Source organism: Crocuta crocuta, unplaced genomic scaffold (assembly GCF_008692635.1).
Source record: "Crocuta crocuta isolate KB4526 unplaced genomic scaffold, BGI_CrCroc_1.0 scaffold317, whole genome shotgun sequence".
Taxonomy (NCBI): Eukaryota; Metazoa; Chordata; class Mammalia; order Carnivora; family Hyaenidae; genus Crocuta; species Crocuta crocuta.
The window spans coordinates 4,760,376-4,786,071 of record NW_027530984.1 but is presented as its reverse complement, the minus strand read 5'-3'; the positions used below and the strand labels follow the sequence as shown (position 1 = coordinate 4,786,071).

At 38.3% G+C, this 25,696-nt stretch overlaps 1 long non-coding RNA gene across 4 annotated transcripts in view; it reads right to left on the bottom strand.

Annotated features, from left to right (window-relative positions):
* LOC144236563 (uncharacterized) overlaps nt 1-25,477 on the bottom strand; it is a 26,233-nt gene extending 756 nt beyond the window's left edge. The window contains exons 1-7 of one of the 4 annotated variants that reach the window (XR_013336606.1): nt 25,393-25,477; nt 19,478-19,644; nt 16,445-16,547; nt 3,314-3,409; nt 2,859-3,083; nt 2,629-2,699; nt 2,307-2,525 (exon numbers count right to left, since the gene is read on the bottom strand). This is a non-coding gene — a long non-coding RNA (uncharacterized LOC144236563). Of the gene's footprint in view, nt 1-2,306; nt 2,526-2,628; nt 2,700-2,858; nt 3,084-3,313; nt 3,410-16,444; nt 16,548-19,477; nt 19,645-25,392 lie in introns of those variants that run through there. The other 3 variants (XR_013336608.1, XR_013336609.1, XR_013336607.1) reach the window with 3 other exon arrangements.
* Nucleotides 25,478-25,696: the final 219 nt, after the last annotated feature.

Genomic DNA, 25,696 nt, shown 5'->3' with positions numbered 1-25,696 from the left:
CTGAAACAGGCTCCAGGCTCCGAGCCGGCAGTCAGCACAGAGCCCGACGCGGGGCTCGAACCCACGAACCGCGAGATCATGACCTAAGCGAAAGTCGGACGCTTAACCGACTAAGCCACCCAGGCGCCCCTGAAATACTCTCTTGTAGGAAAACGACTGGCCTAGATCTGGGCCTTATACCCTATATCATACAATCTGAAAAAGTACAAAATGTTCTTTCCCAAGCCTAGAATGGGAGCCTTAGGATTTATTTTATTTGGAACAACTTAGGCCACGTGCCAACCCCTGTGGTTAAGGAAATCTCATGTACTAGTTGGCTTATAAAGGGATTAGTGCTCATCAATAAAACAATTGTCTTTGAATAAATAAATAAAATTAGCATACTTAACAATGAGTGTCTGGGCAAGAATCTTTGAAATCAAGCCCAGGGGCACAGATTCCCAATGCATTAGAGCTGGATGCACAACCAAAATAACTTGATTGATCAAGAAATTAAATGCATAGTTTAAGACCCTACACTTTACTTGTTAGGTTCTAATCAGAAAAATGTCTACCTCAGATGGTTATGAGTGTTAAGAAATGTGAACAATCTGTAATTCTACCCTACTCCACAAGGAAATAAGTTAGCCTGCCACAATTCATACATTTTGCTGGCCAAAGGCACAAGATTCCTCATTCAGATACAGAGGGTTTTATTACACCGATAATAGTGGAGGAGTTTAAGGATTTGCACGAGTTACCTCAGCCCCTATTCCCACAGGGCAGTGCAAAGAAGGCCAGATGATACCTGCACATGCAGTGGGTTGCATCATATAAAAGGGACACCACAGCCAACATTAGGGAAACTGAACCTTTTATGATGTTCTCTAAGCAAACTGCCTGACCTTTGCCTTGGACAGTCATTACCATTATTATACTGGACAGTAATCAAACCTGCCTTTGGTTCCAGAGAGAGATGGTATTTCTGTCTTCTAAGGCTGTTTTCTACACAAGCATCCTTGAAAACATAGTCTAGAACAAAGACTGTTTTTGCCTTTGCTTGCAAGAGATGCATAAATGTAAGGGGCCTGTCTGTGGAAAATTGTTCCCCAGTAATATCTATCCCACATTTCTGCTCTCTGTCAGGTTCTGGAGACTTGACCCATGAGTATGCTGCACCATGGGCTATTCTAACCTGGACAACAGAAGTTGCTGCAAATCTGTTTAATTCTCTAATAGGGTATTTAATTAAATCTACTCTGAACAGGATTCTAAGCAGTGTGGTGAGGCCAAACTCATCTTCCAGGGGTCCAACCATACCCTCCAGGGTCTGAAACCTAGCTAGCTGAACAAATGCCATAAAACATCCGGGTCAATGAAAACCTTCTGCTTTCTCCTTAAGTTTCTGTATTGACCTTTTCACTTGGTTTAGCATTGGTGCAGGCATAGCAGGATGTATTGGTGATTGTGTATACTGTGCCTTAACCAAAAATGAGTAAGTCTAGGGTACCTCTGTCATCCGTGACAGCCTTGGCCAGTGAGCTGAAGCTGACTTGAATGCTTTCCAGGGCCTAGCTGGTATCATTGATCACTTTACCTCAAGTCAGAGCTCCATTTCACAGCACTTTTTCTAATTAGATGGCTCCGAGTATAGGGAAAACTGCCCTCAGAGTGTGCATAAATAGCAAGGCTGTTATGCCGCTGGTCAGCTCCCCCAGGTAATAAGGGAAACTTCATTTTATATGGATTACAGCGATTTCCTCATAGCCGTGTGATCTACTGGTGTACTTCTTGAGGCAGTCGTAGGGTTGCTTAAAATTTTCTGTGGCTTCCCATATTTAATAGATTCTTTGAATCCTATGGGATCTGGCCTTTGCCCAACTTACCACCTTTATCTTGTTCTAGCTTCCTTCTCATTCTCTATTTTCTCTAATTCCCTTATGTTTGCCATGCTCTCTCAATATATAGCCCCTGTACCAGCTGGGCTTTCAATATAAAATGCTGAGTTTCTACTTACTCTCTCTGTCCCCTCCCATCCCCATTATCCTGTTGTACTAGATCTTGTACTTGTGGTGTATTATGTATGTACTGCTTCATAGTACTTAGCACGATCTCAGTTTGCATCTATTAGAGTTCTCTTAGTGTCACTTCATTGCTAAACTCTATGCTCTGTGATGGCTGGGAATACATTTATTGTTGCTTATTTTTATATTCTTGTAGCTTCCTAGCACAATCTGGGAAGTGGCCAGTATTCACTAAATATCTATTAAGTTTATTAGTATTTTTTTAAATTTATAATTAAATATTTGGAAAGGATATTGGTGTCAAGCTCTTGGGCGTCAGACCTGGCTCACCATAGTTGGCTGTAGCTTGATTGGTCAGGAAAGGAGATCTGGGTATAAGACACCCAGTAAAATACAGGATGGCATGGTTAGCCAAGAAAGCAACAATTAGGGTGGGCCAAAGAGACTTTTGCAGCACTTAGGGAAACAGGGCTTAAGCTTGAAGAGTGTAGAATTTGCTTCCTTGAACTCCACAACGGTTCCCTAAATGTGAGGGCAACAGTTAATGAAGAGGCAACCTAATATGTAACTAAATCCCAGGCTACTGGAAGTCTTAACAGAGAAGTTCTTTAAAGACATGTCTTACCGGGCATAGGAAATGGATGTTGGACGATTCTGTTCCTAAGCTGGTTGTGATCCTTAGGAGTTGGATCTGTTCTGCCAAATGAACAATAGTGATATTATTCACTCAAAGCTGCCATTACAAATTGAACTAGAAGTTCTTTTTATTTTACTTGCACTTTTAGTTTTTTACTAAGGTAGTTAATTATTAGGGGATTGATTAGGATAGTTAGTGAAAACAGTTAAAATGTTTACTTTCATTTGTGTCTCCAGTTCACTGTGAGCTCTTCCAAGTCAGGCACTCTCCTTACTCTCTGTGTCTCCATTACCTGGGACAGTGTCTAGGATGTACTGAGTAGTGACTCCATTGGCTTTTGTTCTGTAGGCTCCGGAGAGAGACTGCCTGTTTTCATCCAAGCTCTGCTGCTTCTTGCTCTGTAACCATGGAAGTTGACTGAATATCTCCTGGTGTCAGCTTCCCTGTGGAGATAATAAAGCTTAGGGGATTCTCAGGAGAGCTGAATATAAGAAGCATTTAGGAAGTGCCTGGTACATATTTAATGCTCAATGAACATTAGCTTTCATTTTTAGAAACATAGCATCACACTCTCCCTACATTTGGATCAGAGTGTGGGAATCTTAAATCATTTGAAATATTAATACCATGTTAGGACAGGTAGGTAGTAGTAATTGGAAGGTGAGAGGCTTACCTGGGTTATTCTTCAGGGATGACTCGGGGAACCAGAATCTTCTCATGATTTTGTCTTCTCTCTAGAACCTCCTTGGAACTGCATCCCCCTATCCAACTGGTTAATGAGCGAAGAGAGAGAAAGTATGCAGGGTCAAGCAGGGAGATGTAGGGGCCAAGTGTAGCTGTGATAGAATTCTCTTCTACCTATGTTCTATTGGCTAGAATTCAGTTACAGAGCCCCTTGGAGATGCAAGAGGACTGGAGACTGTAATCTTACGTGCCTAGGAAATGCTAGGAGGAACTCCCTGTACATCTATTAAAGATTTCATTAATAATCATCAACTATCCATAATCAGCTTGGAATAATATCATTTGTACCTAACTTAATCTAGTTTTGTTGATGTTGCTCTTGTTGTTTTTGTTGCGTTTGTTTTCACAGATTGACTGGTATGACCATGTCCTGCCTATGGGCAGATACAGTTTGACAGCTGGAAAAACAGTAGGAAAGCAGAGAAAAGAGGGGACCTGCCTCCAAACAGGCACCATGAAATTGTTGGAGCCGTGTTATGTCTTGGAAATCATAAGAACTGCAGAGATCTATCTTTATGATGTCTATTGATTTCTCATTAAATTCTCCTTTGATTTAATCATAGTCTTACATAGATCTCATTTTAGACATTGATAAGCTCTAGCAGTTTGATATTTGACTTTGAGATTCTAGTTAATCTGAATCTTTATCTAGTAGGAATATATATATGGTATGTCTTATTTATTACCTATCTGCTATATTTATTTATTTATTTATATGCTTTAGCAGTTATTTTTCAAGAGACTTGCTCTATAGGTCAGATGCTATCTCCATTCCACCAAGTAGAGGTACTTAGTTCTTACACTAAGGTAATTGACCATGTTAATTTGACATCCACAGGCTCTTTGGGATTATTTTTAGTCATTCGTTAGTCTCTCTGTATTCTTACTGCATTTGATGAAGAGAGTTTTGGATTCCCCAAGCTAAGAAACAAAAGTGGATGAGTGTCCTCCTTATTGCTTTTAAACCTGAGGGATTATCAGATGCATTACAACTCCATAAAGCTCAAGGCAATTTAATAACTTGCACACTCCAAATCATAAGAACATATAAAACAACTAGGACAGTGACAGCTTAAGTAGGCCATTTCATTTCTAAACACTGAAAAGTAGCAGCACTAGACTGAGTCATAATGGAACTAAAACTCTACTCCTCTACCTTGAACCTTTGTAATCACTGAAACTATTTGTAGCAACTGGCTAGTGTACCTTAAGAGTCTTACTAAGTGCTTTTCTTGTATATCATCAAAAGTATATGTGGTATATTGATAGAGTTATATGTGGGAAAACTTAGGTCTGGGTCATAAGGTTATGCTAATACTTCTGCCTCTTAGGGACACATGTTTTTATTAACGTAATACCCTGCTGTGGGACCTCTGCTCTGGGAGCAAGAGACACACAGAGTTGGGGTGCAAGCCTCAAGATTTCTCTTCCTAAGAATTGGCCNAAGAGACACACAGAGTTGGGGTGCAAGCCTCAAGATTTCTCTTCCTAAGGATTGGCCAAGAGGAAGTCAAACTTCCACTCTTCGCAGATGACATGATACTCTACATCGAAAACCCGACAGACTCCACCAGAAGCCTACTAGAACTGATCCAAGAATTCAGCCAAGTTGCAGGGTACAAAATCAACATACAGAAATCGGTTGCATTTTTATACACCAACAATGAAGCAACAGAAAGAGAAATCAAGAAATTGATCCCATTCACAATTGCACAAAAAACCATAAAATACCTCGGAATAAACCTAACCAAGGATACAAGAGATCTGTNGGGGGGGGGAGGGGGGAGATGGGCATGGAGGAGGGCACTTGTGGGGATGAGCACTGGATGTTATATGGAAACCAATTTGACAATAAACTATTTGTGAAAAAAACAAAGATTTCCTTGATTTTAGAGCGCTCTAAATTGAGATCATAAAACTGCAGTGTGCCTGGTGAATATTTTTGTGTTAGGATTCATAATATTAGGAATAAAGACTCCTATGATTGAATACATTTCCCTCTAAGCCATATTTTTTCATATTCTCTGTCCTAAGAATTCCTAAAAAATGGGCTGAAGTTGAAGTATTGCAGCTTTTATATTCATGGTATCCAAGTAGCTCTTTATTCAGCTGTATTTAGTGACCACATCGAAGAGCTGTCTCAACCAAGTGTATGTTACTAAGATTGTCTTAAAGAGGTTTCTTTATCAGCAGGAAACTTTCACTATTCAGTAAGATGTCAAAGGCATGTTTTTGTTGGTGGGACCTTTCTAGACCTTGTTTGGAACCTGAGGATTTAGAAAGAATGGCAGTGTTGTTCTTCTCTGATTTATTTTTTTCTCGACTGTTTATTTTTGTGTTTTATGTGTGCTCAGCAGCTCTGTGCAGTTTTATTGACTTCTAAACTAAGCAAATAGAACAAACTCTGGTGGTATAAAGTGCTAAGTGAGTGAGCCACAGGGAGCACATTATAAAGGCTCTTCACTCACTCGGCTCTGGCTGCCAATTTGCTTTCAAGTGCAATTCAGGAAGCCGGTTGTGCTCTACCAAACCCTAAATAATCTATGCCATGTTCACTTCAGAAATTAGCTGCTTCTTTTTATACCATCACCACAATTAATCATGGCCCGTCATTTCATGTCCTATGTGGGAAGTTTCGGCAAATATTGCACTTGGTGAACCCTTCCTATACCCTGCCGCCTTGTTTATAAGGAGCAGTAGTGCAGAGGAGAGGTTAGGAGTTGGTCTATTGGAGACTGGGGTTCAAAATTCAGTTTTACTGTGTAATAGCTGTGGGAAGTTGATCAACATACTATGACCAATGTTACTGTTAATTTGAAGAGCAGTGTGTCAGAGACTGTTACAAGTTTTAACACATAGGCTTTCAATTATCACTCCTAACCCTATCTTGTAGGCATTATTACTTTCCCCATTTTGTAGATGAGGAAACAAAAAATACTGAACCTCTGACTCTCTGATTCTGCAACTGGAAAATGAGAATAATAGTATTAATATGACAGTAATATGGCAAGGATTAAATGAGATTTTGTATATAATAGTGTTTTTCACTAAGTATGTACTCAATAAGTATTAGCTATTAATATTATGGCCACAGTTGTATTAGGTTTTCCAGATTAACGGAACTAATAGGATATATATATGTTTATCCATTTATTATAATTTATTATATATTTATTGTAGTATAACTGATTAATATAATTAAGATGTATATATGAATATGTTATGTGTGACATAAATAAATACACATATGTGTATATAAATTTACTGTAAGGAATTGGCTCATGTGATTATGGAGACTGGGAAGTCCCAGAAGTTCAGAGGTGGGCTGGTGGTACGGGAGACTCAGGTAGAGGCAGTGCTCCAGTTCAGAGGCTGTCAGGTAGTAAAAGTCAATGTTGCAGATGAAGTTTGAAGGCAGTTAGCTGAATTCTCTCTTACCTAGAGGAGGGTCAGTCTACATCTACTCAGACTTTTGGCTGATTGGATGAGGCCCACTCATGTTATAGAAGAAGGCCATCTGCTTTACTCTGATTAAAAATGTTAATCTAATATAAAGGTGTTGCCATTTAAATGTTAATCTTACCCAAGAACACCCTCATAGAAACACCCAGAATAGCATTTGATCAAATATATGGGCACTTCATTGCCCAATCATGTTGGAACTTAAATTAACCACCATCACAATAGTTTATCTGATGTAATAATCAATATGATGAATATATTTTTCCATTACATAGAATCTTCTCAGGAGACTGACCGTGTCTAATGTATTTTTGATATTTTAGGGGTTTATTCTTACCTGAGATAATGTCAGGGGTGTGTGTGTGTGTGTGTGTGTGTGTGCGCGCGTGTGTGTATTTTCTTTTGAATCTAAAATCATCCGTTTCATCCATGTGGACAATGAGTATCCTTGTAATTTTAATTTTTTTAATGTTTATTTCTGAGAGATAGACACAGAGTGAGCAAGGGTGAGTCAGAGAGAGAGGGAGACACAGAATCTGAAACAGGCCCCAGGCTCTGAGCTAGTTGTCAGAACAGAGACCGACGTGGGACTCGAACCCACGAACTGTGAGATCATGACCTGAACTGAAGTCGGACGCTTAACCGACTGAGCCACCCATCGCCTCAGTCCTTCTTAACTCCTGGATTCCTGGGAATGTGGGTATCCATGAGGGATTTTGAGCAATGACTCTATTTTTCTCCAGATGTGACTATTGTCAGGAGAGGATATACCCGTCATTAGCATGAGTTTTCTAAGGCTGAGACTCAATAGAGCAAGCACTCTTAGATCAAAAATATACTTGACCAGGAGGTGGTTTTATTCATTTACCTTAATGGAAGAACTCAGTTGAAATCCACATTTTTAACTGTAGTTTGATTCCTCTGTTTTAGTTATTTTTTAAAGAGGAGAGGAAATGGCCCTATTTGTCCAGTTCTTCATGTTTTATGATGCTCTCATCACTGGAACAGCATCTAGTTACTTCAGGGCCTTGAAATGGGCCCTGGAAGATGTAATTTAACTGGCTTTGTGTACAACCATGCAGCAACCATAATGAAATTGATATTTTGTCTGGTTTTCTATAATCCCACAGTAACCTGTATCTTTGTATGCAATGGGAGTAATTTAAAAGAAAACACCATTTAACCAGAAGACATCTGATAATTAATCATTTCCTATATCTACATTACCCCCCTGCCCAGACTTGTTTACAAAACTCAGTTCACTTTTCCTCCATTTGGTTCATTGTTTTATAATATATTTTCAGTGCTGAAGCGGCTCTTGAACTTAATCTTTCATATAATAACATTTTTCCTCAACCTGTTTTTGGACCTTCAGAATCGTACTAATACTGGGATTGTGGATTGTAAGAGACAAGTCAGAAGCAGGGATGAAATATTGAAAATTTGATTCCATTTAGCAGGTTGGACCTCTCTATTTAAAGATAGCAATAGGATATAGTGAATGGGGATGTAACTATTTTACATTGGGGAAGCCAGGGTAGAAAAATTATAAAGAGGAACAGTAAAAACTAAAACAAAACAAACACAAAATATTAAACAAAAGGCTAATAATCCAGTCTTCTGTCAGCCTCTATTTTACGCGAAATGAATCTGCCTAATCTCCCTTAAAAATATTTTCAGTAAACAGCTGTAGGAAGGGAAAAGGACAAAAAGAAGACCCTGATACAAAAGAAAGTTTCCCTGTAGCAAGTAGAATACCTAATCTTTCTTTCTTAGAAGCAATATGGTGCCCTATTGTGACTTTCTCTGTGTTATGGGATTTGTGTGTAAGGACTCCCAGTTGATTCCACTTTGTTAGTAGTTAGATTCCCAGTTCATTCTGCTTTGTCTTTGGCCGAAAAGAATGTTGCTTTCTTACTAAGAGACTGGTACAATACAGATTTATATACAGAGCCTGCTGACTCTTGAGTGGATGCATCTAATAGTTTTACATCCGGGCAGTCATTCTGTAAAGAATGTCTTTAGAATTTATCAGTGGCTCATTGCGACTCCTTAATAATGGGGACCCTCCGGTGTTTGGGTCCATAGTCTTGACTAAGGATTAATTTACCTCGTTTAAAATAATCAGGGTAGTGGGGAGGAGAAGATCAAAAGGTAGATGGAGTAGAATCTATTTCTGTTGATCTGACTTGCTTTTTTCTTCTTTTCTTTTCTTTTCTTTTCTTTTTTTCTTTTCTTTTCTTCTTTCTTTTCTTCTCTTTCTTTCTTTTTCTCTCTTTCTTTCTCTCTTTCTTTCTCTTTCTCTCTCTCTCTCCCTCCCTCCCTCTCTCCCTCCCTTCCTCCCTCTCTCCCTCCCTCTCTCCCTCCCTCCCTCTCTCTCTCTCTCTCTCTCTCTCTCCCTCCCTCCATTCCTATTTTTACAACAGTGTCCAGATACAGTGACCCTGCAAAAATTTCACAGGTTGGCTTTTCTGTTGACCTCAGAGGTCTCCTTGACAGCCATCTTTAACAATCAACTTTGGGGAAAACTTAGTAGGTTCTATCCCATTATTTGCTTGGATAAAGTCCCAGAACAATGCTTTTCTAAACTGAAGTGTGATAGCTACATACCATAATGAGGAAAAAACCCAAAAACAAATGTTAACTATCAGCAAGGTGAGATTGTTGTGGAGCTTTGAGAGAAGAAACACACATGGTGGTTTATTTTGTACACTGCACTAAGTGATGGATGTTCTTGACTGAGACTTCCTGTTTAACATACAGCAGTGAATGGCAGAAACCTCTCCTTGAAGATTTATGTTGAATATTAACAAAATAGTTTCTATTGGTACCTACTCTTCTGTTATGATAATTCTGGGGGGGAGGGGAAGCTATTCCAAAGGCCCCTGGGGCTCCTTTCTGCCTTAGGGCCTCACAACATAATATTCTCTTATCCAGAAGCTGCTGACCCAGGTCTTCACTAGGCAGGTAGCTTTCTGCTGTTTGGAAATCAAATATTTACTTTTCAGCCTCCTTTCCTGGCCCCAAACTAAAGCAGCCTTCCATGTAACTCTGTCACTTCAGCTCTGTTTTACATAGCTTAATGTTAAAATGTAACAAAACATGTTTTAGCAGAACACTGTCACTGTTTGTGTGTCTGTTGTCTATCACTCCCCATTCCACCACTAGAATGAAAGATCTAGAAGGAGGGAGCTTACCTTTCTAGTTGGCGCTGCATTCCCTATATATTTGTATAGTAGGTGCTTTAAAAATACTTGTTGAATGCATTGTTGACACACAAAAAACAGAGCCACCTCAGGGTTTTCATTTGCAGCTTTTTCTTTCTTTTTTTAATATCATTTATTGTCAGATTGGCTTACATACAACACCCAGTGCTCATCCCAACAAGTACCCTCCTCAGTGCATTTTCCACTCTCCCCCAGGCCCCATCCACTCTTAGTTTGTTCTCTATATTTAAGAGTCTCTTGTGGTTGGCTTCCCTCCCTCTCTGTAACTAATTTTTTCCCCTTCCCTTCCCGCATGGACTTCTGTTAAGTTTCTCAAGATCCACATATAAGTAAAAACATGTGATATCTGTCCTTCTCTGACTTATTTCGCTCAGCATAATACCTTCCAGTTCCATCCATGTTGCTGCAAATGACATGATTTCATTCTTATTGCCAGGTAGTATTCCATTGTATATATAAACCACATCTCCTCTATCCATTCATCAGTTGATGGCCATTAGGCTTTTTCCATAATTTGGCTATTGTAGAAAGGGCATGTAGCTTTTTCTTTAAAGATTTTATTTTTAAGTAATCTCTGTATCTAACATGGGGCTCGTACCAATAATCCTAAAATCAAGAGTTGTGTGCTCCACTGCCTGAGCCAGCCAGGTGCCCTTTGTTTGCAGCTTTTTATGAGTAACATGAATAGCACTAGAACAACACTCTCTGACATATTTTGACGGCAGTGAGTCAGGCATTATGCCTCAGCACAGTGCCTTACCTATATTTTCTTATGTCAACCTCAGAATAATCTGAAAGTTTAGACACTATCATTATCCCTGTTTTATAGAAGCAGAAACGGAGGTGCAGAAAGGTTCCTACCACTTGGCCAAGCTCCTGTAGCTGGTAAGCAGCAAAGCTAGGATCTGGTTAAGTCTTTGCAGCTAACTACATATTTCAGGTCCAGAGGCATATTTCTCTGGAACATGACACAGTTCATGAGCTTTGCTTTTATATGAATAATTAAGGATACTTGATGCTTGGCAGTATGATGTGCTATAATAGTTTCAGAATTTCATTCTGAGTGATACTGAATGACAGCATCTCGGACAGTGGCTCTTTTTTCCCATCGAGACACTACAGTCCATGTTGTTAACCTTTTGTATTTTTGTAGACTGTGCAAATGGCAGTTTTTATTGTTTGAGGCATGTTACGAAGGAAATGTTTTCTGTCTTCTGTCTGCTAGCAAAATTTTTCTGCTTGTATATATCAATTATTTGTATAAGATGATTCTGTGCTTTTGGCGGCTTGTAGTAGTCTTACTGGTTAGAAGCTGCTTTTCATTTGTTACCACATTGAGTCAAATTGGGTTCAGTCAAGAGCTTTAGGAAGAGTTTACCTGTGATCTTCATATATAACCCAAACCACAGGTTATCCTGTTAAAAATCCCTCAGATCTCACTGTTGAGACATTTGCCAGGTTTGTGTCAGATAGAAGTTGTAGGACCCTGCTATCCATAAGAATGATACTGTGAAATGGAAACTGTACCTTCAGTTGACCCGTAAAATCACTGCCCTAATCTTCTGTGATTAGGGTGTTGAAGGGGCGTAGCATGGCAGGTATGTGATGGATTCTTAGAAAAACATTAAAGTGCGTAGCTTCTCTGAGTCTCCCTCCATAAATGTAAAGGTAGAGAAAATACTGCATTTCTTTATATTCTGCAATGAATGGAATTCCCATTTGTGGGACTTTAAGCTCATTTAGAAATTTCATGTGCTTTCCTTTCTCCACAGTTGTGCAGAGTTCCCAAGGTTACGCACTCCAGTAAGATAATGATGTGGGGCCTCTTGTCATTGGCGATTAGTCTAGTGGTGGTGATTAGAGGGACACCCACATTTCTAGGCAGATGTTTCCTTTGGGTCCACTCCAGTATGGACCCAATTCCATACCGTAATATGGGTCTAGGAATTGTAAGCAAAGTTGAGAGTCCAGGATCCATGTTAGCCAAGACCTCCTCTCCTTTTGTGTCCCACACAGCAGTTCCCCCACTTGGGTCTGCCACCTCCCTAATGGAGAACAAGCTGCCGGTCACCAGACCTCTGTCCCCATCTCAGTCTCTAGAAATCTTCCTTCCCCACTGCAGGTCTTCTCACATTCACTTTCCATGGGCCAGTCCAAATTTCCAGAATAAGGAATTACAAAGGAAGACACAGAATTTAGTATTTCAGTGGATTACTGTGTCATAGTAAACTGAACACCTTTTAGAAAAAGAATCCCAGGAAGCACTGTGTCTTATGTCCATTTACTTTATATAACAAAGAGCCATTGTGGAGAGAAAGTCCAGGTCTAAGTGATTTCTAGGATGGAGATTTTAGTAGATGTTTATCCCCAATTGTTAAGGGCAGGGTTCAAGATACTGCCTTGAAAAATGCTGTTGACATAGCAGCCCTGTTCTCATCATGAGTAAAGTTATTATCTTGGGTAGCACAAAACCACAAATGAACAAACCAAGGAAAGCACGTTTCTCTTACTGGGAAGGCCTTTGTGGCTCCCATCTACCTTTGGTTGATCCTCATTTCCAATTTCCATGAATGGACAGACAACTAAAGAATTCAAACTGGTAAACATCCTGTAGTAACACTGAACCACAGAGCTCGGTGACGTGTATCCTAGAGCAGGTGGGTGGAAAGATGGGAGGAGAGCCCCACTTTACCCTTTCTGGTCTCCTCAGAAATAGCATTCGTTGGAAGAACACTTTCTCCCATTTAGAGGATTGAAAAGGCAAGGCTGGCAGATAGATACTTGACCATTATAATAGCATAAGCACCCTCTGGCTATAGACTAATGTGAAACAGACCTAGAAAGAGGGCTTTTTATTGGTATTCATGTACAATTGATTAGAAAATATCTCTCCCCCCACCTTTCTGCCTTTTTTTTTTTTATTATTAACAGCAGTCTAAATATTGTCACATGTGTTTGGTATTTGGGTAAGAATTAGTATTGGTCACATTGTTTACTTGTGACAATTCTCTTGCCTTGCTTCCACTGTTATTTAAGCCTTATTTCTAATTTCACTTTGAAAAGCACATGATAGTGGAATTAATTTTGCTTTGATCTAAGGCCTTCTCTGATGACTGAATACTATAATTTACCCAATGTAGTGACTTTGATATGTTTTTCTTGGTTAAGCTTACATAGGTATAACATGTCACAACTGGTAAGGCTGTAATAATTTTACTGTTCACTGAATGTCAAATTAAAAATGTATGTGAGATAGCTAAGGATCCTATCCCATTAATTATTCTCTTAGGATTTCTGAAATTCTGTGTTAATGAGCTGTAACATTCTGAAGACCAAATGTCTGAATGTATTAAAAGGAAGAGTGAGAAAAATATGCAACCTGAAAAATATGCATGGAGGAGAATGAGATAAAAATAAATGTGATGCTATCATTTGACTTTTTTTTTTAATGAGGAAGTTGGTCACTTGGAAATGAAGATCACTCTTGTATTAATAAGTATAAATCTGTGACAGTGGCTGTGAAGTCCTGTGCATTATAAAAATCTATTCTCTTCATTGAAATTCAGTACATAGTGCCTGGCAGATGAATGAATGAATGAATGAATGAATGAGCGAGCCAGTAGGTTTTTTATTCCGTTGTTCTCTTCATTCTAAAACTGGGGCAAGTTATTTGTTTTCCTGAACCACTATTTTCTCATTTCACAGAGTAAAGAAAATGATTCCTACCTCTTAGTGGCTGAGGCCTGCATAGGTTGATTTACATATAATTGTTACATATTTTCTAAAGTGATTTTTGCAATATAGTGTTTTTACCTCCCCATTTGTGTTTGAATACTATTAAAATTTCCCAGTAGTCTATGGTCTTTCTGATTCAGCTGAAGGAACTTTGTAGAGTATGTTTATACTCTGTTTTGGTTACTCTTCTAGTTCATCGAAGGACAATCTGATAATTGCTTTTTCTATTTTTGGATAGGACTAGTTTATTGTGAAGTGTAGCTTTAGCAGTTTATTTTGGGGAATGTCATAAGAATCCCGAAGACATTATGGAAAGTTTGAGCTCGGTAGTCATGGTGATAAGATTTTGCTGTAAGCAGCCAGGTGGTCCCATATGGCAAAGGACCACTCTAAATGAAAGCTTTATCTTTGAAACTGTAAAGAATCTTCATTTTTTGTCTCTCATTCATTTTCTCATGTGAGTCCCCGAAAGCTTTACCCGGAAACTTGTAGATGGTTATCCTCGCCTGGATTTCTCAATTATACGGAATTATGATATGTGGCTTTATTCTGAGAATGAATTACTGCAGAGGAGTTACATGATGTAAGCCTGTATCTACTGTTGGAGGAGCATTTTCTTGGATCTCATTTTATTTTTATGAACTCTGAAAACTAAGGGCAAAAAGAGGGTAGCAAAGTTCTACGAACTAGAAGTGATGAGGAGCCCGGGGTCAAGGCTGACAGATTCTTAGATAACTGTGCTTTCTGTAAATTGTCTTTAGATAAGACATTAAAGAATTAGACATTAAAAAATTTTAAACTTGAAGACACTTTTGTGCATAATCCAAATTACTTGGAAAGAGGAGCAAGTGCTTAGAGTTCTTTTATGTTTTGAAGATCCAATAGGGAGAATATTCTGCAGGTGTGCTAGCAGGAACTGCCTGTTAGTGGCATTGTTACATTTTTAGCTCCATTCTTGCCTCTGTAGGGATCCCTACTCCCTTACCTTTTAGCTCACATTAAATTTTATGCTGCATGGTACTCCCTCTGAACCTTCATCTTAACCAGAATATACCTGTGGTTACCGTGCAATTTCTTTTCTTTCATTTTTTAAAATGTGTCTGAAAAAGTTTTCATATTCTTAAATTTCACTGAAACTGTGCATCCATCTGAAGGCAGGTTTTCCATGAAACTACCAAAGCTTCAAAATCAGGGCCTCTCATTTTGTTGAGCCTTTACCTAGGCCTTCATAGGGGCCTACCTAATTGTGTATTGGTAATTTCTTTTTTTTTTTTAAATTTATTTATTTTGAGAGAGACAGAGGCAGCTTGAGCAGGCTGGTGGGGGGGCAGGGAGAGAACCCCAAGAAGGCTCTGCACTGCGAGCACAGACCCCATAAGGGACTCAAGCTCATGAAACCATGAGATCATGACCTGAGCCGAAATCAAGAGTCTGATGCACCCAACTGACTGAGCCACCCAGGCTCCCCCATAATTTTCTTCTTTTAAGAATTAAAAATTTTTAACATTAATTTATTTTTGAAAGACAGAGACAGACTATGAGCAGAGGAGGGGCAGAGAGAGAAGGAGACACAGAATCTGATGCAGGCTCCAGGCTCCCCGCTGTCAGCACTGAGCCCAATGTGGGGCTCGAATCCATGAACCATGAGATCATGACCTGAGTCAAAGTTGGATGTTTAACCGACTGAGCCACCCAGGCACCCCTATAATTTTATTTTAAAGGAGAGTCTAAAAGTCTTTAATATTTATGCCCCACAAGATCCAAATATGCCCCTCGTTCTATTGCCCAATACTACTGAAAGGTGGCTGCTAAAATTGTAACTGCAGGATTTAAGGTTTTGCCTAACTGGGCTTTCTTGTATTTTATACTATTTATTAATCTGTTTTTCATGCAAAGCTTTTTGCTTTGGTTTGTATTTTTCACCCAGTTAGTGTGTTTTGTTGAAAGTTCCTCCCCATCTGAGATACAGGCTGTTTTCTTATCATCTCTATTGGCATTATCCATTTCTAGTTCTCCCTTCTTATTCAGTTTATACTTCCCATCTAACACACACATTCTCAAGTCTTCAACCACCCCCAATTCTGTAGTTACAATACAGTAGCCACTAGTCACATATGGCTACTTAGCGATTGAAATATAACTAGTGCCATATGCTGAAAAAATATTTTGGATACACTGGTAAAATAAAATATAACTTTATTTGTTATAAATATGTTATAACTTTTAAATATGTAGCTACTAGAAAATTTGAAATTTCCTATGTGAGATGCGTTGTATTTCTATTTGCGAGCACAACAAGATGCTGATGGCTGCCAAGTCCCTGTCCCCAGTCCAGACCTCTCGCTGGAATTTCAAGTGTGAAATCCTGCTGGTATCCTTCTGGCCAATTTAAGAAGCCTCAGACTGAACCTCTCACCTTCTTAGTCAAATGCTCCTGTTTTCTTTATGTCACCTGGAGAAATGCACTATTCATTCACCCACACTGGAGACCTGATATTATACTTAATTCCACCTTCTTGCTCATGCCCATAACAAATCAGTCAGAAGTAGTCAGTTAGGTCTTATAATTACATTTCAAGTGTATCATTTTAATCCTCACTGTATCTAGCCTCATTTGAGCACTCATAAATTTTTACCTGAAGTATTGTAACTACCTTCCAAGTGATTTTCCCATTTGGTACTTCTCACGTATATTCTCTGGTGACTGATGGTTTGAATAGGAGAGGCAGTAGAGGCCAACTGTTGAAAAAAACCAAAAACCATGAGGCTTATCAGGGATTGCTGTAAGTGTGTGAGTGGAGAAGTGCATGCTTCTAATATAAGGCAGGTGCTTTATATGTGTGGAGTGGATTGCTGCATCTAGCCATTAATTGCTAGCCTCAAATTGCCAATCCAGTCAGAAGATATGCAGGTTTCTCCAAATTCATGACCCAGTAAAGTGAATATGATTGCATTTTTTTCCCCTTATAACAAAACTTAGGAACGGTTTCCCCAAGACTTTGCTCTTCACTTTAGCCTGCTCACTGGCAGCTGCTCACGTATACCACAACCATTATTTTAATACCTTTCTGTTGCTCCTCTTGTACGATGTCTGGTTTGGTGACTATTTAAATTTTAATTGCCTAGAATATTGAAAGTGAATTGCTTAAACAACATGGTGTGTGTTGGAAATTAATAAATTTATGATAATGATGTCATATTAACATTAAGGCAACCACTCAGAAAAGTGAACATTAATTTTCAAATAGTAGAAGGTACTTGGTGAGAAACCTTGAGTAACAAATTAATCAAGTATCTTCTTTTTTTCAAAATGTTTATTTAGAGTGAGAGAGTGTGCATGCATGCATGAGTTGGGGGAGAGAGCGAGGGAGAGAGAATCCCAAGCAGGCTTCTCAGCATCATCTCAGAACCCAACACAGGGCTCCTTCCCTATGAACTGCGATATCATGACTTGAGCTGAAATCAAGAGTCAGAGGCTCAACTGACTGAGCCACCCAGGTGCCCCTTAACCAAGTATCCTCTAATTGTTAAGTGTTACATTAGAGTTCTCCTCTTTTTTGGCAAAGCATGAATTCATCAATACCTTCACTGACTTTTCTCCTTCTGGATCTTCACATTTTATTGAGTAAAATTGTTACTTAGCATGTAGTGATTCAGAGTTCTTTGAGATAGAAATACTAGTGATACTACTCTGTCTTTACCTGACTTGGTGGAGGATTGCTTTATTCATAGAATATGCTCAGCCTAGTAAAACATAAAAGGAACTTTTATCTTTCGATATAGAAATAAATGATCTTGGCTATAAATCATGAATACAGTGGTACATGGTTGTAATCATGCTTTGTCTTTCAAAGGTATAAAGGATCCGTGTTCTCTAATGATGACCCTCTCCTCTGGTGTGATCCATTTCAATTTAAAATTTGTATCAAATATGCATTCAATTATTTAGATTTCAATACAACTTAATAAGTATTCTTATTAATGTTCTCTCTTGCAAACCCTTCAATTTTACTTCTGTGCTAAACCAGGCTTGCCGGGATGATTACATTAATAATACATCTCTATCCAAAACTGAAGTGCCGAGCAGAGAACATGCTAATGGGTTTCATTGATTTCAACTTGGAAATGGGTGCAGGCAATCAGAAAGCAGGTGCAAACCTCACTAGCACTGAACTACTGGGAGAATATTGAGCCAGGATCAGTGGCAAGATTCATAGCTGTGATTTGAGTTGGAAAAATGTTAAACATAATGAAGTTAAAGCGATTAAAGCCTTCTGGGAGAAATGCGAATGCTTCATTATGCTTCTCAGATGGCGGCTTTGAGTGATGAGTTCTAAATTCTGTCTTAGTAATTTTATTAGTTTTCTTGTATTTTTTCCTTGGAGTTAGCTGCATATAGATTCACTCTTAGTTTTCTAAAAACTTGCAAGATGAGGTTAAGGACAGAGCTCCAAACTTTCAAACAGTCATACTACCCATGCACTGTTCTTTAAAATAATTTGGATTTAATTTCACTGTTTGTAAAACTGCTGTTTCATTAAGGCTAATTCTGTACTTGAGTGTATACTCCTTTGTATTTATTCCTTTATTTCTGGCCCTAAAAATTTGAAAGAATGGATGATACTATACATAAAAAGTGATTTTAGAGTAAGTTGAAGGGAAGGGCTTCTTAAAATGCAAGGCAGAAACAGTAGTAATATTCCTAGTTTCTCTTTTGTTTTCTTCAATCCTAATTTCTCTTCTTTTTGAGGCGTGCCCCTTCGGCTTCATATGCACACTTTCAGACATTGTACTTTTCTCTGGTTTTGCAGGGGTAATGATTCAAGTGATTATCATCAGAAACTGTCAATAACACATAGAAATGGACTCATTCACTGGAAATTTAGTAGGTTCATTTGGTTTATTCAGACAGCTTCTGAGAGGTGAGGGGAGGAATAGGTTAATAAGGACCAGGCCTCTGTTTCTCTACTTGAAAATAGTACATAGGATTTAGGAACTGCTCTATGGACATGGTCTTTATAATTTGGAGCACATGCAGAGAATCTGTGCTACCTGGGTATTAATCTCTGCTCCAGCTACTTGCTGGCTCAGTGACTTTGTGTCTTCCTTAAGAAATGGGGCTAATATTGATACCTATTTATAGTTGTGAGAAGGAAGTGAGTCAATTCACTTAAATCTGTTGGAGCAATGCCTGGCACGTGGTAGGCACCTGTGAATGTGACCATGTGTGGTAGTAGCTGCTGGTGCTGTTACTGTTCTAATAATATAGCAATAATAATATCATATATAATAATTGTTATTACTATAAAATCCTCATACCTTCTTTCCCAAAAGTGGCCTTTTAGCAGGTGCTGTTCCATCCTGACACAGTCCCCACTGTGAATAAGTCCCCACTTATTCATTCTAGCTAAGTCTCTTTCTTTTGCACACCTGCTAAAATACAGTACTACATCTACATTTCTTTTTATTCCTGAGAAATTTAAATTTGACATTTTGACACTATCTACTAAATCCTTATGAGTGGATATTGATAATGCCAGGTAATGCATTGTGTTCGCTTTATTGAATGAGAAGACTGTCTGGTGTGACCAAGGACCAAATCTACCTCAAAGCTTGATTCTTACACTGGGAATGTTGGAAATATATAAAAAAATAATTTGGGCAAGTACCTGGGTGACTCAGTCGGTGGAGCGTCCGACTTCGGCTCAGGTCATGATCTCTCGGTTCTGTGAGTTCAAGCCCCACACTGGGCTCGCTGCTGTCAGCTGAGCTGAGCCCTCTTTGGATCCTGTGTTCCTCTCTCTGCTCTTTGCCTGCTCATGCACACACTCATTCTCTGAAAAATAAGCAAACATTAAAAAAAAGAATAATTTGTTCACAGACAGAATTATCACTCCTGACGCCGCCTTCCTGCCTGAATCTTCTCAGCTATTATCTTACTGGTATAATTTTAACTTTTGATGGTCTTTTATGTTTTGAAAGAATAGGAGATCTTTTTGGTTGTTCATGCCACTTACAGTTTGTGTGGTTTTAATCAGGTACCTTAATCTCTCTCTGACTGTTTTCTAATCTATAAAATAAGGAGAAAAATAGTATCTCCTTCATAGGATTGTAGCTAGGTTTTACCGATTCAGTGAATATTATGTCCATAATACATTGTTATCCTAATAAATTGTCACTAGTTACTATCCCAGAAAGAAACATCCCTCATAGTTAGATTCTTGCCAAGATTCTGCCAAATCCTTCAGGCTACAGGTCTACTCCTCACTGTAGCACTTGGTGAAGGGGCATTAGAGCCACACATGCAAAATCGATGTAGGCTCACCCCAAACTGGAGTGGGTGCACAGTGTGTTTGGTGGACCACACCTTCTTCTTTTCTGTCACCTATTCATGGCTGAGAATGGTCCTGAGCCCTTCTGATTTTTTCACACTTGATTATGAATATTAATTTGTTAATGTGTCCAATTGTAAGCATATCTTGTTGAGCCAGAGTTCAATCTTGACTTTCTTCAGAAAGGGGTACTAATATCTTAATACGTAATAACTAAAGCAAAAAAAATTGTGAAGAGTAATAGCAGATGAAGAGGTAAAAGGCAAGCAAGATACATGGTTGCCAGCATCTTTATCTGTTCCCTACAAAAAGAGTAGCAAAGCAGATTCTCCTAGATCCATATTCTTGATTAATGACCAGTTAAAGCCTAAAGCCATTCTGGTAAAACCTTTCATGTGGTTTTCCTCCTTCTGATAACTAAAATGAAAAAAAAAAAAATAGGCCTACTTCTCTGTGTAAAACTTTCACTATAGCAAGGGCAAACCCAGAAGTTCAGCCATTAGGTCATCATACTCCAATTATTCCCTTGTGAATTTTGTCTTCTATATTGGACAGTTCTTAGTGTCATTATTAGGCATCTTACAAAACTCTGTATCATTGTCCCTCAATTCACTTGATCATAATGTTCATCAGAGAGTTTGTGAGGTGTAAATGAAAGGTGAAATTATCTATAGTTAAGCTACCAATACACATGCTATGGTTTTCAATTATATAATAATTTCTCTAACTATTCATTTTAATTTGTAAAGTCAAGGGACACAAGAACACATTTTCCTTGAATGAACAAGCGCTAGGGATCATTTGAGGCCACTGCATTAAACAGGATAGTCCATCTTTCTACCAGTGCAGAGAATCCAAGAGGCTTTGGGAAATAATGGTTTCATTTTGTTATGGCTATCTGAAGAAAACAAAAAGGTTGCAGAGTTTCCACATATTTCTTGTTTTTTTTAATGTTTTTTTTTTCTTATTTTATTTCTAGGAGAGAGAGAGACAGCGTGAGCAGGGGAGGGTCAGAGAGAGAGGGAGTCACAGACTGAAACAGGCTCCAGGCTCTGAGCTGGCAGTCAGCACAGAGCCCTATGCGGGGCTCGAACCCACGAACCGCGAGATCGTGACCCAAGCGAAAGTCGGACGCTTAACTGACTAAGCCACCCAGGCGCCCCATCCACATATTTCTTTAGCTACCTTTGAGAAAGAAATTCAACTTGGTCAGTTATGGATACATATACTCTTTTATTAGATATTTGTAGACATATTCTTAATTTTGTAATACTACAGTACATTAAATGAAATTGTGGAGAATACCTTAGTAAGTAATACCACTGTTAGAAAAAAGATTTACTACATGATCATATACATACTCATTTCTGATTTTTCTCTTGCTGTCATGAGTGTGTGTACGTGCATGTGCACACATAGGTATGTATTTGTGCTAACTTGAGCACTTTGTCTTGGATTCCCCTCAACCACATTTCAGTTGAGGGACAATCTGTTTCTTATTGATACTTGACTATATATTTCTATTTTTGTGACCTCACTGGTGTTTGTAGTGTATCTAGAAAGCATCATATGCTAAATTTGTTTTCCTTCCAAATCATTAAATTAAAAACATGAAACAACAGACCCAAAGCTGATTTGCCCAGTGAGCTGATCACTGCTACAGGAAACAGATATTATCAAATTGACTTGATGAATTTCCCACCCTCCCAGCCTCTTCTCCCTTTTCTCATCCATTGATCTTCATTTAAGAGTATTTTTTGGGAAATTTTTACATTTCACTGTCTAGGGGCCAGTGAGAATCTTTCACACAATTAATTCATAATTTTAATAAACACTATTAAAAGAAAAATCCAGGCCAAAAGTTTTTTACTTTGGCATTTATTTATCATTCATTCAACAAAGAATTACTGAATACCTAAGTTTCATATGGGAATAACATAGATAAAATCATGTTTCTGGAATGTGACTACTCGAAATTCTTTTCAGTGTCCATTCTAGATTTGTGTACAACACAGAAAACATACTTTCAGATATGTCCTATATATGAAAAAATACAGAAATTAGAATATAGACACAAAAACATAGAATACAGAAAAAATATAATTCATGTGTATAGTAACAAGTATACTACTGTACTTTTACACTTTCTTGTCCAACAATTTTCTAATATATATATATGATATTGCTCTACACATTTCACATAGGCTTCTTATTATGTACTTTTATTTATTTTGCAGTGTCTAGAGTTGTTGTTGTTGTCATTGCCTTCATTTCAATTGCTTTAGTGTTTGTGTCTTGACAACTACTGATCATTCCTGAGTACACAGATACAGATTCTATGCAGACTCTTGCTTCCAAATATACTTCCAAATGAATATAGTGCAAACAGGAGGTGATGTGTGAAATGCTGCAGCAGTATTGATTGCCCTGCCACACGAACAGGAATAAACCAAATTACTGCTATTATGCAGGCCTTTTATAATTATGGCAAAGGCCAAGGTTAAGCTGGAAAGTGAATTGCTTTCAGAATACTGTATGATATATGGATTTTTCAGAAAGGATGGAGATTGAAGACTTGGAGAGATTGTGATCTTTGCCCTGTTACATAGAACACATTTGTTGGACCCAGATTAAAAATCAGCTATAACAGGCAGACACCCCTTCTTATTAAATGCTGTCCTTTGAGTTGTAAATAAGGTGGTTGAAACATCATTACCAAATAAAAATCACAAAGTTGGTGATCAATACACATGATTGACAAAAGTTTGTGAATTGACATAAGTTGACCAATTTTAAGCTACACCAAACAAAATGCTGGGAAAATATTCTATCCACTCAGGTTGATAGCAGTTTGAACTCTGGCTTGTCTCTTTCTCAATATCAAGTAAAAAATTTCAAGTTTCCTGCTTTGAAGTTTCCTCAGAATTCTTTTAATTTCTCAGGAATCTAAATTCTACCTACATAAACATTGCATTTTCTTGCAAGCAATAAAAAATTGTGCATTTGGGGCACCTGGGTGGCTTAGTCGGTTAAGCGTCCGACTTTCGCTTAGGTCATGATCTCGCTGTTCGTGGGTTCGAGCCCCGCGTCGGGCTCTGTGCTGACTGCCAGCTCAGAGCCTGGAGCCTGTTTCAGTCTGTGACTCCCTCTCTCTCTGACCCTCCCCTGCTCACGCTGTCTCTCTCTGCTAGAAATAAATAAAACATTTAAAAAAAAATTGTGCATTTGTATGTGGTTATATGATACCTAAGATGATATTCAAGTCATTACTTCTAATCATCAAAATGTTAAAGTCTAATATTTTTCTTTTGTTTTTCTGTAAATGAATACTTTCCCTGTTTTTCCCCTACATTTTAGTCAAACGTATTGGAACAATATAGAGATAAGCTTGTTGACTCTGGTTAGCAATGACATTTGGGATGGAGAACTTGATAGGCAAAAATTTATACTATGTTTTTAAAGGAAATCTTTATGGTCTGTGGTTATGGCCCATCCCACTAATGTCACCATTTGATTGCATTCTTCCTTTAAATTTGGTCTTATGTTTTATATTTAAATGTCTTATACATGATGGTAAAGTTCTTCAGAGCAGGGATCATAGAATATCTGAAGAATTATCAGCTTGTCTGAGGCCAGTGCTCAGTAATATAAGTTGTGTCTTGCAGAGAGAAAATAAGAAAGGTTATGGGAGAACAAATAACAAGTCCATTACTGTTTTAAAAGGCCCAGAATGAAGGGGCCTTCAAGTAGGAATATTCCAGTCTCTAGTGCTGGATAGTAGTGGCAGGGGGAGTGATGGAAGAAAAGGTGACATAGATCAGGAAAGCAGAAGAGGCAGCATTACTGGTAGAAATGGAGGAAGGCAGAGACAAGGCGGTAACCGTAGTTTTTCGCATCCATAGATTGGGAATGCACTCTAAGTCAGGTCTGTATTGCCTGTAAGTGAAAGATTGACAATCCAATACTATTGTAGGATTAGGTATATAATGAATAGCTATTGATTTACATTATCTAGACCAGCACTGTCCAGAAGAAGTATAATACAAGTTATATATCTAATTTAAAGTCTTCTAGTAGCTATGTTTTAAAAGCAAAAAAAAAAAATACAGAGGAAACAATTTTAGTCATATAATTTACTTTATCCAGTATTTCCAAAATATCATTTCATCATCCGATTAGAAAATTAGTGAACTACTTTATATATTTTTTGTACTAAGTTTCAGAAATCTGTTCAATTAACAATGTACATCTCCTTTTAGATTAGTTGTATTCCTAGTGCTCAATATCTCTACATGGCTAGTAGTGACTGTATTGGTCAGTGAAGGTGTCTGTGTGTGTGTGTGTGTGTGTGTGTGTGTGTGTGTGTGTGCATACTCAGAGCACTTCTCATGACTTTCATCTGGACCCTTCCTGGTCCATGCTAAGAAGCCTGCATGACTGTTTCCACATTTGGTCTGTGACAGCCATTCATACAGNTGTGTGTGTGTGTGTGTGTGTGTGTGTGTGTGTGTGTAGGCTTGAAATAAAATGTGTTCTTTCTTATATTCTAAAAAAAGAAGTGTCCTCAGTTTCTGGGCATTTCTCACATTTGTATGTTACCACTTAAAATCTAAGAAGGGTTCTTTCATATATAGGGTGAAAGGCTGTTTAGAAATTTCAACAGAATAGTCCCAGTGTTATTGAGGTCACACTGTGTCCTTGGGGTTGTACTCTGGCCATGAATAATTAGGAGCTCTGGGGAATCCCTGAAGTTGTGGGTGAAATTCTTCATGTGGATGTATGATATGTACATGTGAGGGTTCCCATCTGCTTCTCCTGGAGGAGGGGGTCTGTACCTTTTATCCACCTCTCAAAGGGATGGTTATACTCCCACCACCCCACCGAAAAGAGTTAAGAGCTTTTGTCAGTGTTTATTTCCCTCAGGTAAAGAGCCCAAATAGTAAATTAAAGTTGGTGAAATGAAAATCAGGACTGTGGTTGATCCTGGCTAGAAATCCGGCCGTGATGACTCATATGGACAGTATAACAAATACATAATTAGGAGTCTGTGGGTCTGATGCACAGAATGAATGAATTAAATTATGAGATTCTACAATATTGTATTCATCATTAAAATTTGACAAGTAATTGTTTAATCCTTTACAGTTTTTAATGAGGTATTTACATAACTTGTAAATGACACATTAATTAACATAACTTATCTGAGGGCTCCACAGTTTTGTTCTTTAATGACACATTTCTGGCAAGCCTACCTATTCATAGAGTGTGATGAAAATAACTTCAGTTCATCCAGGATGCTTCATTTCTGATTTAGCGTATGCTATCTGCTTTCAATCTAACTTTCCTGTGGAAGAAAAAAAAAACATTTAATTCTCTAGTTCTGTGATCTGTGTTCTAAAATCTGTCATTTTGTTTTCAGGGGAATATTTTGTTGATTTAAAGAAACCAGAATTATAGTCCCACCTTGATGGAATTTGAGGTGATGAGAGGTCTGTATTCCATTTGTGTGCAAGAGGTGTCAGGTGGTAAAGTCGTTATCCTCTTATTTCTCTTTTC